Source organism: Helianthus annuus, chromosome 17, assembly GCF_002127325.2.
Source record: "Helianthus annuus cultivar XRQ/B chromosome 17, HanXRQr2.0-SUNRISE, whole genome shotgun sequence".
Taxonomy (NCBI): Eukaryota; Viridiplantae; Streptophyta; class Magnoliopsida; order Asterales; family Asteraceae; genus Helianthus; species Helianthus annuus.
In genome coordinates this window covers 124,181,063-124,192,976 of record NC_035449.2, presented here as the reverse complement: position 1 = coordinate 124,192,976, position 11,914 = coordinate 124,181,063, and the positions used below count along the sequence as shown (strand labels likewise).

The following is an 11,914-nucleotide window of genomic DNA, read 5'->3' as shown; positions in this document are numbered from 1 at the left end:
ACTCTGGCCGTCAGTTTGTGGATGAAAAGTCGTACTTAGATTTAAATGAGATCCAAAGGCCTGTTGGAATGACTTCCAAATTCTTGACACAAAGCGATCGTCTCGGTCTGAGATGATTGAAATAGGCACTCTATGACGAGCCACTATTTCCTTGAGATACAAAGTCTATCGATGATTACTCAATCATGTCATGACTGCATGAAGTCCTGGATAACTTCGTAATGAAGTCCATCGATATTTGTTCCCATTACCAAACAGGAATCTCGGGTTGTTGTAACAAGTCTGAGGGATTTTGCTATTCGACTTTGACTTTCGCGCAAGTCAAGCATTCTCCGACATAAGTCGCGATATCACTTTTGAGGTTAGACCACCAATAGTATTCTTTCAATACTTAGGCCTATGTGCTTCCTCAACATATCATCTCGAAGGCTGCCAAAGAATGGAACCCAATTTCGACCCATAAGGTATAAAGTTCCATCTTCTTTCGGCACTAATTGTTCCTTCATGCCTTGAAGTGTTTCTGCTTGAACATGCTCTTCCTTGAGCGCTTGTGAATCATCTTCTCTAATGCTTGAACTCTCAGTGTTCTAACTCGCTCCTTGCGGCGCAAGGCGTCAGCTACAACGTTTGCCTTGCCCGGATGGTACTTTATTTCACAATCGTAGTCGTTCAACAATTCAACCCAATATCGTTGACGCATATTTAATTCTCTTTGGTTGAATATGTGTTGAAGATTTTTATGATCCGTGAAAAATAATGCATTGAGTACCATATAAATAATGTCGTCATATTTTGAAAGCGAATACCACCGTACCTAACTCGAGGTCGTGAGTGGTATAGTTATTTTCATGAACTTTCAGTTGACGTGATGCGTACGCGATAACTTTATCCCGTTGCATAAGTACGCAACCCAATCCTTGATGCGAAGCATCACAGTAAACTACGAAGTCATCGGTACCATCGGGTAGTGATAAGATTGGTGCATCGCCCAACTTATCCTTGAGAAGTTGACATGATTCTTCTTGTTTCTCGATTTAGGTGAGGGAGGTTAGCGGTTGAGAAAACTTTAGAAAAATTCTCTATAAATCTCCGATAGTACCCTGCTAATCCCAAGAATTATCGGACTTCAGTTGGAGTCTTGGGCGCTCCCCAGTTCTTAATTGCTTCGATCTTGGAGGTGTCTACTTGAATGCATTTCTTGTTCACTATCTGCCCGAGAAATTGTACTTCACGGATCCAAAACTCACATTTGTGTCTCCTTCTTGAGTAGTTCTAAAATGGTCCTCAAATGTTGCCATGCTCAGCTGCTGATCGCAAGTATATCAAAATGTCATCAATGAACACTATGACGAATTTGTCGAGATACGACTTGCACACGTGGTTCATTAAATCCATGAAGACCGCTAGTGCGTTCGTTAAACCAAAATCATAATGAGAAACTCGTAATAACCATAACGAGTTTTTAAAAGCCGCTTTCGGTGTGCTTTCCTCTTGAATTCGTAACTGATGATACTCCGATCGTAAGTCTATCTTAGAGTAGAAGCTTGAACCTTTAATAAACCATTTGAGTTAGTTGGAAATTCATTTGCAACATGGTTTAGAAATATGAATTTCCATTCATCGAAATGTTGTGCACTTTTGCAAACTTGTATGTCTTTCCACCCCCAAAACCTTTATAAAGATGTATATTGGTAAAGAGTGGGGGTTATGAATTCACAATATCCTTGTTCGGTCAACTACAAGGTTCAGAAGGTGCTAATCGATATGGGGATTTGGCTATGGGTGCGGTTCACGATACCAAGTCGATATGTAACTCGATTTGTCGATATGGTTATAGTCCCGGCAAGTCTTCAGGAAAGACTTCGGGAAACCCTTTTACCACTGGATTATCTGTCAACTTCGGCCCAACGGCCTTCTTGTCGACAACATGTGCCAGAAAGGCAACACAACCTTTCTGTAAGCACTTCTTTGCCTTCATGCAATTGGTTAATCCACAATGGTGTATCGTGATTCTCTCCATGATTAATAAGTGTCCCTTTGTTCAGTAGTGGTAGGCGAATGACCTTTTCATGACAAAAAACTTCGACTTGGTTATCAGACAACCAATCCATGCCAACCACTACATCGAAACTACCCAACTCAATGGGTAAGAGATCGATACTGAATTTTCGCTCGCCAAGTTCCTAGGAACATCCTCTAACAACTTCCCCTGACTAGGGTAGTTTACCGTATGCCAATTCTATAGCATGAGGGGATGTCTAGCTTACTTGACTCTAGGCCAAGTACATTTTGAATTTTATGTGGCGAGGACTTCACAGTATAGTTTTAGGAACCCTATGTTTAAATGTAGGATAACCCAAATCCATATGTTTAGATGTAGGATAACCCAATCCATATGTTTAGATGTAGGATAACCCAATCCATATGTTTAGATGTAGGACAACCCAACCATATGTTTAGATGAAGCTAAAATTGGCACCAGTAACAAATAACATGGATGTGAAATGTTGGTTGATTGGAAACGTGTCGAGTAACTATTGTTTGAGTGATTGAGGTAGGGTGGGATGATGCGGTCATGCTTCGGATCTTCGAGGCTAAACCCAACATGTAACACTCAGTGTGTTTGAATTCGGGTGTTACCCAGTATGGAACAACCCTTGAGAGATCGTGAAAGCATCAAGTGTAACCAACAATATTGGCTCCAGTTATGATCGAGTTCTTTTATAAAATCATATGAAAATAGATATGAAAATCAGATGATATAAAAGAATGATGTATGGTTAAATAAATAACCAACAGAAATGTAGTGTATAAATATATCATGTCTTGAAATAGAATATTTTGTCTTGTGTAGAAGATGTCGCGTCTTATGCAAAATGTCATGTCTTGTCTTTGTCGAATAGGTTTGAATAACACCACGATATGCAATATAATATAAGCACTTATATATAGGAAGTACCAGCGGCGTATCCACCATGCTTTTATCATATTACACACGTCTCGTTATTTACGAAAATGTCTTGTATATACTAACATCAAATGTCATGTGTAATAATGTCTTGCTTAACAGTGTCATGTATAAACCACATCTTGTGTAAAAGCAATGATTTTCAACACATAACTTTTAACTTAAACATTTGTTTCTTTTGGTGCCATGATATTTTTAATACACACTATTAAAAGAATCTAGACATATATTTGGATATATATAGTCTATCATGCACCCAAAAATGAAGAATGCAATTGGTCATGGAAACCTCAAGATCGCATTGTTCATATATGTTTAAATATATGATAATATGGATAACTGAAAAAAAATAAAAAAAAAAATAAATAAGTAAATAAATGATAATGTGAATAACCGCAACCAAAATGCGTAGTGCCTCTTGCGTGTATCGGTTATATGTTTTAGTGGCAAAGAAATAGTTCATTGAGGAGGGAAAACCAACTAGTGGTCTTCGTCCATATAATATGTGTTCCCTACTCTATGACCTCGATCGTCCGAAGTAGAGAAAATCCTTTGTCTTATTTGTCCATGTGAAAATTATGGTAATAGTGCTTGAGTTTCACGAGCTCTAGCAAGATTATTAGAATCTCCAGAAATTTCGAATAGAATGCAATGAGGGAGTTGCAGCATGGCTCATGCCATACCATTCCTTGGGAAAAGACAAATGTCAAGCGACGAAATTTACTGTATCATTTCCAATAAATATGATAAGGTGGAATATGATAAGGTAAGGTAAGGTAAAGTAGGATAAAGTGTCATAGACACCCTGGAACCAACCCATGTTCAAGAATTTCGAGAATGTTGAGGAAAATCCACATGACTAGCTAACAAGTTTTGTTTGTTTAAATGACTAGTCTCAAATGAATCGTGATATAGATCGAATGTTAGGTGTGAATAAATACGTGTTGTCTTCCTGTATTGTAGTGTACGGTATTGTAGGGTATTATACTAACCACCACAGTTCGTGTTCTAATAGATAAGAAAAATTGAATCTCAAGTAATAACTTAAGAATTTTGAATGAATAGTGATCATTAGCTTGGCCCGCAGAGTCCACCAGAATTCCCATGCACTACAAGTTGTTATTACGTTGGCCACCGTAATAATAAATTGCCTTGCATGGTCACCCTAGCGTTCTCTCGTACGAAGCAGCCGATCAATAAGAGAGGAAACACTGTTGTCAGTACTCGTAAAACGGTACGGCGTTAGATGAAATAGAAATGAAAAGAATCTGTAATAATAACAACTGAAGAGGCACCCTCAAGATGAGTACTTCATCTTCCTTGTAAGGACAAGAGTATATCCACCTTGATTAGTATGAGTCACAGGGATCTCGTCCCCCTAATAGAGTTGTTGTCCAAGGTTACCACCTCCGCCTCGTCGTCATTATCATGGTCAGGCATCTCAGCATTTGCAAGAAAGCAGCCGTATTTTTATGGAATTAAGTTTAAGATATCACTTAGGAATCATGTTCTCCATAAGCCGCAGTAGACGTGAGGTCGATATTTTCATCGTGCGAGTAAAGAATAATAATAAAGTTTGAAGTCGAAGGTATTTTGTTCTTGCCAAATATTTCGTACAACACATATATGAATGGCTTATATATATATAATCATATAAAATCCTATCTAACAAGGATTTCTATCTTTGCATAAGCTGAACTTGTAAACCATTTATAATGCGTAAACTGATAATGTAATGTATTGTAGGCACATAGTATGTTAATGTAATGTGTCTATTTCTCATAGACTTCACCCATGGAAATGTCCTCGCTTGATTTATGTGAAGTGAATTTTTGTTGTAGTGGACCTTGAAAAATGTTTATGCAATGAAAACCTTTTGACCTATCCAATTTTATTTATAATATGTTCAACATGAACAAGAGGTTTTCGTGAGGGGTCCCTAGTGATTGTAGACTTAGACTCGAGAAAGAATCCTGGTTCACTACAATCGATGCTCTGATACCAATCTGTCACACCCGCTCGTAGCGGAAGCGCGAGGTGTGATCTGATCAGTTCTCATTGCATAACAATATAAGTGAACATACTAAATGAATAAAAACAAGCTCCAATGCCATTGTCATAATCGTTTCAAAAGAACGCAAATAAGTTAAATGTATTGGTTACAAACCATCAAATGAAAATAAGTTGTCATTGTTTTATACTTCGAAATGTAAGTCTTAAAATGTCAAGGCTTTGACCACTATATCACCGCAAAGAGGCGGTATATAACGGGCAAACCCTTTAAATGGTGGCATGGAGTCTTGATACTTGCTTTCCTTGACTGAAATGTCTGCATGGTCCACTAATTTCCTGAAATACATGTTAAGTTTGAAAACATCAACAAAAGTTGGCGAGTTCATGCAGTTTAGTTGTATGAGATGTATCTGTAAAATGTGAGTTGTATAAAATGTATCTGTAAAATGTGAGTTGTATAAAATGTATCCATAAAATGTGAGTTGTATAAAATGTATCCATAAAATGTGAGTTGTATAAAATGTATCTGTATGTAATGATGTAGTATGTAAAGCGTCAATGAAATCGTTGATCATTAATGTTTCGCGAGGACATTAATATGTGTGACGAAAAAGGAAGCAATCCAACCCTAGACGATTTTATACCGATTCCTATCGACTGGGACACAAAAGCACTCTTCCGTATGGGTCCACGACCAAGAGTGGGGCTCGCCAAAACCCATTAGATCTAACCACTTGTACCTAGGTCCAAACTGGATTAATGGTGCTTAGATGTATAACCCTAATTCGCACATGATCTAAGGTGTTTCATTCCCTAACTTTAACATACGTTGAACATGTATTTTCCCCGATAGTTGTAAAGTTGTAAAACATTTAAATGAATAGGGGACATGAACTCACAGAATTGCGTCCGTGAATGGTAAGTAACTGTGATCTGACGTACGGTCGTCCTGAATAGTATCACCACCTACGAACGTTCTATATTTGTTAGACACTTCGGTCTTGTAATGACTTGAGTACAAGTCTTTTATCTTGAATATGTGTTAAGAATTGTATGTCTTTGTTATTCATTGAACTGTGTCTTAGATGTATTAATTGATAACTGTTTAGTGTATATATTTCGCCAAATATATATTCTTGTATCTCGTGAGTTGTATCATCGGGTCTTGTCCTCTGGATTTCATGTCTTGTATGAATAAATTGTATAATTGTATTTTTACCAATTTATATGTCATTGGGCTTAGCCCAAGAATTCATGTTGTTGGGCCAAAATAGTGTTGGGCTTCAATAGTGTTGGGCCTAAATAGTGTTGGGCCTAAATAGTGTTGGGCCTCAATAGTGTTGGGCCTAAATAGTGTTGGGCCTAAATAGTGTTGGGCCTCAATAGTGTTGGGCTTAAATAGTGTTGGGCCTCAATAGTGTTGGGCCTAAATAGTGTTGGGCCTCAATAGTGTTGGGCCCAAATGTTATTGGGCTTTATGTTATTGGGCCTTGGCCCATATGTTGGGTATTGGGCTTAGCCCATAAGTTTTGGTATTGGGCTTAGCCCATGTATTTATGTTAAGCCCATTTAGGATGATAAGCCCATTTGTAAAAATAGCCCATTTGTTATAAAATAAGCCCATTTGTTAAAAATAAGCCCATTCGTAAAATAGCCCATTTGTTATAAGAGAAGCCCATTTGTTAAAAATATATTCTTTCATTTTTATAAAAATTACTAAGTATAGGCTTTTTAGTTAAAAGAATACACAATAGTTTTTATAAGTTTCAAAACATTCGGATATTGTTTTCGGTGATGTGTATGTATTCGTGTCGAAAGATCGCCTAAACGTCGTAGTAACTTCCTCGGAATGGCGAGATGTTCATAGATTCGCCCGTCGTCCGTTTTGACCATAAGTTGTGTTTGAAAGCTCGGAATGTCCGTAAGGTGTTTATAAGATGTATTTAAATGTAGTCTTGTAAGACTTTAGTCGAAATGTACATTGTGTTCATTTGTATCATTGTATTCAAGTTCCTAGTTATCATAAATATAACTAATACAAACAAATGACACATAGCACATAAGTTGTTAAGTTAACTAAATATATATTTTCTCAAAAATATATATTTATATCAAACTTTGCTTTTATAAAAACTATTCTTTAAAATCTTTTTAATCTAATAAAGATTTTGTCAAAAATAATAGTTTTTGTAACTTATGATTTTTAAGAAAAACTTGGCCATATTTTATTAGAAATATGGACTTTGCCATGTTTAATAAAAACACATCTTTTTCTTATAAAATCACCACTAATCTTCTCATATTTTTCTTAATAAAAACATATGAGATTTATAACATAACTTATCAAGATGAACTCATAATCATGTAGGGTTTTGGTATGATCTTTACATATGTTTACTAGTCCAAAAATCATATTTTACTTCTAGTTTTAACAAGCTTTTCATAAAAACCCATCTTGTATGTTTTCTTTTTATAACTTGTAAAAGCATTATTTTTTGTTAACAACCTTATATACTTTAACAAAATCAAAGATCATGATCCTCCATCTAAACATTTATGTTTAACAAAACCCTTAAACATTTTCATGTACACTTGTTAGATTATGTTTTTAAACATCATCTAACAAGTTATTTTTATGCTAATCATCAAAACTAGATCAAATATGCAAGTAATCATCTTTAACTCACAACATAAACACACTTTTATATCATGATTATTATTTTGCTTCTTTATATTTTCATCTTGTTTTGTATTGTTGTTTTAGTTATAAGTTGTTTTTTTTAACAATAAATACATAAACAAGTATGAAAATAAAGGATTTAGAAGTCTCACTTCTAGCTCTTGGCTAGGGATGATCTAGGTGAAAATAAGAAGCAAAGAAGATGAAGATTTGATGGTTGAAAGCTCTTAGATGAATGGAAATGCTTGCTTCAACTTGTGGTTGTCTTAGATCCTCCTAAGTTCCATGAAAATGCATCTTGATCATCATGAAAGTGGCTTGAAAATGAAGATGGGGGAGGGGTGTTCTTGACCGAAAATGGGGTGTTGTTGGGAGCTTTTGGTGTTGTGAAGATAGGAGGTGAAATGCATGAATGAAAGGGTTAGAAAAAGAAGGTAACTAGTTGCTACAATGATCACATTTCACCACTTGTATCAAGTTGCAACATGAAGTAAATATCTAGATATTATTGGTAACAAGTTGGAAGAAAAGTGGGGCCCACAAGGGGTGTTGCAACCGTGAATGGGGGGGGGGGTTCCCTTTGCTTTTCCTTCTTGAATTACTTAGTAAAAATGCTAGAGTTCTTAGTTAGATGTTTTAGGTAGTTTATAAGTATAAGTGTTTAAGTGTTTAAAGGGTGTTAAATGATCATTACTAGACCAAAATGATCCGATTAACACTAGATGACCATTAAAAAAAAGATTTGCTATCGTTCGGACATTTGTTTCGAATTGTTTCGGTTAGATGTTATTTGAACGCTAAGTTGCGAAACATGTGTGAATTGATGTAGTTATTGGCTCGGATATTACCCGAATGTATCCTCACATGAATTATATGTCAAATAATATTTTTACATGTCGTAAAAATATTAGAAAGCTGATTTCAGCAGAATTTCTGTGGAAAAATGTTGAAATCATCGCTTTTAGTGCTTTTCGGGCAATTTTTAGTGTTATCGGACTTCGGAAAGGATTTAAATCAAACCCTTGTATTCCTAGTTAGGGTTTAATATATATAAGATGTTGGACTTTCGTCTAAGTCCTAAAGATGTCGTTTAGATGATTTTCTGCGGATTCTGCTTTTTCGTCAGAATACTAGTTTATTAGGTGCTTTTCTAGTAGTTTCGATGCATTGTTTAAACTGTTCCAAATGTACTTAATAAAAATGAGTCATATGCATCCTAAGTAAGTATTCCTTGAGTATTCTATGTGTATGTCACGAAATAAGCAGTTCGGATGTTCAAAATGAATAAAAAAATGTAGCTAAAAATGTAGCTAAAATGAGTATTTTAAGTGTGAAAAGTTACCGTAAAGTGGCAGTTGTCACAAAAAATAGAAACTGAAAGAGTCAACAATTTATTAGAAAGTTACTCATGTTCTACTTTTGTTGTTGACAGGATCTATCCAATTGTGGAGAAATTGAAGACATTTGAAGAAGTAAAGACTTCAGAAGAAAAGAAATCCGTGACTAAAGACGAAGATGAAGTGAAAATTTCTGGTAAGAAACCAAGTGTGGTCTACAATAGATGTCCGCCCCCAGTCAAAAATGGATATTCACCACGAAATCCAAATTCCGAAAGAGTCAAAAAGGCAATTAACTTACAATGGGAGTCTGGGCCATCAGATAACTTGCCAGAAAATATTGATGTCACGTACACATCATCTGACACTGATCATGAGTCAAAGTTGATAAAAAGTATGGTCGATCAGGTGTTAGATAAAGATGATAGTGAGGAGTTAAAACCGGAGTCCAAACCCGAGTCAAAATCTGAGTCCGATGCATCAAAGCCAACAATCAAAAAGGACAAATGGGTTTATGATACGAAATTTTTGCTATCAAAATCTAATTTGGATGATGAATCGATCAAAGTTGCATATACTTTGAAAGATTCTGACAAATTATATTCTGATGAGATTTTTCCAATAAGAAGTGTTATATTGAAATGATTAGAAAGGTTTTCAAACTCACAGAAATTAATATTTCTGAAATAAAAGATTTAAATCTTACCGGAAAACCTAAACAATACACTTCAAGAGACCAACAAAGAATTAACAAGAAAATGGGTTACAATTGTGGTTATAGTTTCCAAAAGAAACCAAACCATAATCGTAATTTCAAAAAGAAAGGTCTTGGATTTAATCAAACGAAAAATTATAAAAATGAAAAAGTTTATAAACCAAAAACTTTGTTTGTTACAGGAAAAACAACAGAGGCTGAGAAAGAGCAAGCATTCAGAAAGCAGACGAATCAAGAATTCCTTGTCAAGAAGCAAGAAGAGCTAAAAAAATTGCTGTTCAGAAAAAGATAGTAACAAGAACCTATTTTCAATGCAAATCTGTTGGTCACATTGCTAGAAACTGTCCTAAAACATTCAAACCAAAACAGGAAGTTTCTGGTAAACTAAAAGAGAAAATTGTTGAGAAAACTGAACTTACAACCAAAAAGTTTACAGGCTTTGAAAATTCAACCTTTGAAATGGGAGAATGTTCAAAGAATGCCTTAAAAAGAAAAGATAATTTGAAAAATCAAAAATGGGTTGTTAAAGGTTCAGGTAACAGTTCTGGTGATGAATCTGATTCCACAAAATAGAGAAGCCACATGTTGAAAGAAAGGTTGAAAGATCAGTTCCAACTATGAATGATGAAAATTTTCCACCTTTGCGTGCTGAAAATTTTATGAAGAAAGTTGGAAAAGTTTAAATTTCAAATCAATTTTATTCTGATAAGAAGAAATTTGATGTTGAAAAAGCTTTCAACGGAAATGTGAAGCACATTTTTGGCAAAATGGTCAATGGTAAGGCCAAAAGTGTTAAAGAATTTTATGCTGCCAAAAGAAATGTTCACAAGTCCGTTGAAAGAAAAGATGAAGAAGAAGATATTGTTACAACCAAGGAAGGTCAGGCTTGGGTGGATATATTTTTCAAAGAGTAAAAACCTGACTTGCCGGAGCTCCCAAGTTGGTAATCGTGGAGCATGAATCGGCATCATTCTTATAAATGTTTGTGATTGAGAAGTATAAATTGCCCGAACTCCCAGGATGGTAAGTGTGGAGTAGGAATCGGCACCTTGAGAATTCAACCGACAAGAGGGTAATTGGTTGAAAAACAGGTTTGAAATGTTTGGTTTTTGATCCTACAAGTGGTTAATCAAGGTCATTAAGTTGAACTTGATTTAACTCTTATTCGAAAGATTGGTAATTAATGTGATGAAATGACCCCAAAACCTACAAGTGGTTGATAAACGAACTTATTTTCTGGAAAAACCATTTTGATTAAAACAAACTTAAGTGTTTTGAAATCTTAATGGGAAAATAGTTTGTTGTGAGGGGGAGTTCTGATTGTTTATGTCAAGTAGGATGGAGAATTGAGGCGATTCATATCAGTTGTCATGTTCTGTACAATTTGTTTTTAAATGTTTTTGAATTTTAGGGGGGAGTAAAAAATTTTCAGAAAATCCAAAAAAATTAGAAAAAAAAGCCAAAAACATGATAAAATGAAAAATGAGTTTTTGTTGCATAAAAGAGGAAATGATAGTACATCAGTGGACTATCACAACATGCTAAAGAAATGTAAAGTTAAAATGTAATAAACAATCTCACTGTGGATGTGTCAGTAGGTTTTTACACATTTAGTAAATTGTGACGAGATATAAATCTAAAAATTTAAACTTGCTTAGTTCGTGGGGAACAACTTCTTGGATATATGGGTAATCCCCGAAATCTTGTTTGAAAGGTCCCTTATTCTGAGATACTAGGTCTTTATACTCAGTGATATCTGGAGTATTATACCGGGACTTCTGCTGAATGGAAATTCTGACCTAGTCACCGTATAATACTTTCTGCAAATTGCTTGAAACATAGCAAAATCCCTCAGCAATTATGATTAAACAATAAAATTGATAATCATTGCTGTTGTAAAAAATATCCTCTAAAGGGGACACACCGAAAGTCGAAGCCGTCATCTCTCTGCGTATACGGAAGTATCGACCTGAGCTCTCACGGCCCTCGCATTTTAATCCCTATACAGATATCATCTGTGGTATACTCACCTGTAAGACTGAATATTGGGATCTGGATACGGGAGTATATTCAAGTGGTGGGACACGCGAATAAGTTTAAGTAATTAAGACACTAATAGCATATCTCGAAACAGTTGAAATTTCTGTGAAAATTTAAGAGGACAAACATACTGACAATCTAGGTGAATTGTTTAGAACTAA

At 35.3% G+C, this 11,914-nt stretch overlaps 1 long non-coding RNA gene across 1 annotated transcript; it reads right to left on the bottom strand.

The window, feature by feature from the left end:
* Nucleotides 1-5,278: 5,278 nt before the first annotated feature.
* LOC118489042 lies at nt 5,279-8,177 on the bottom strand. Its single transcript, XR_004885875.1, has 3 exons — nt 7,814-8,177; nt 5,881-5,947; nt 5,279-5,317 (listed from the first exon to the last, which is right to left on the bottom strand). It is a non-coding gene; the product is annotated as an uncharacterized LOC118489042 (long non-coding RNA).
* Nucleotides 8,178-11,914: the final 3,737 nt, after the last annotated feature.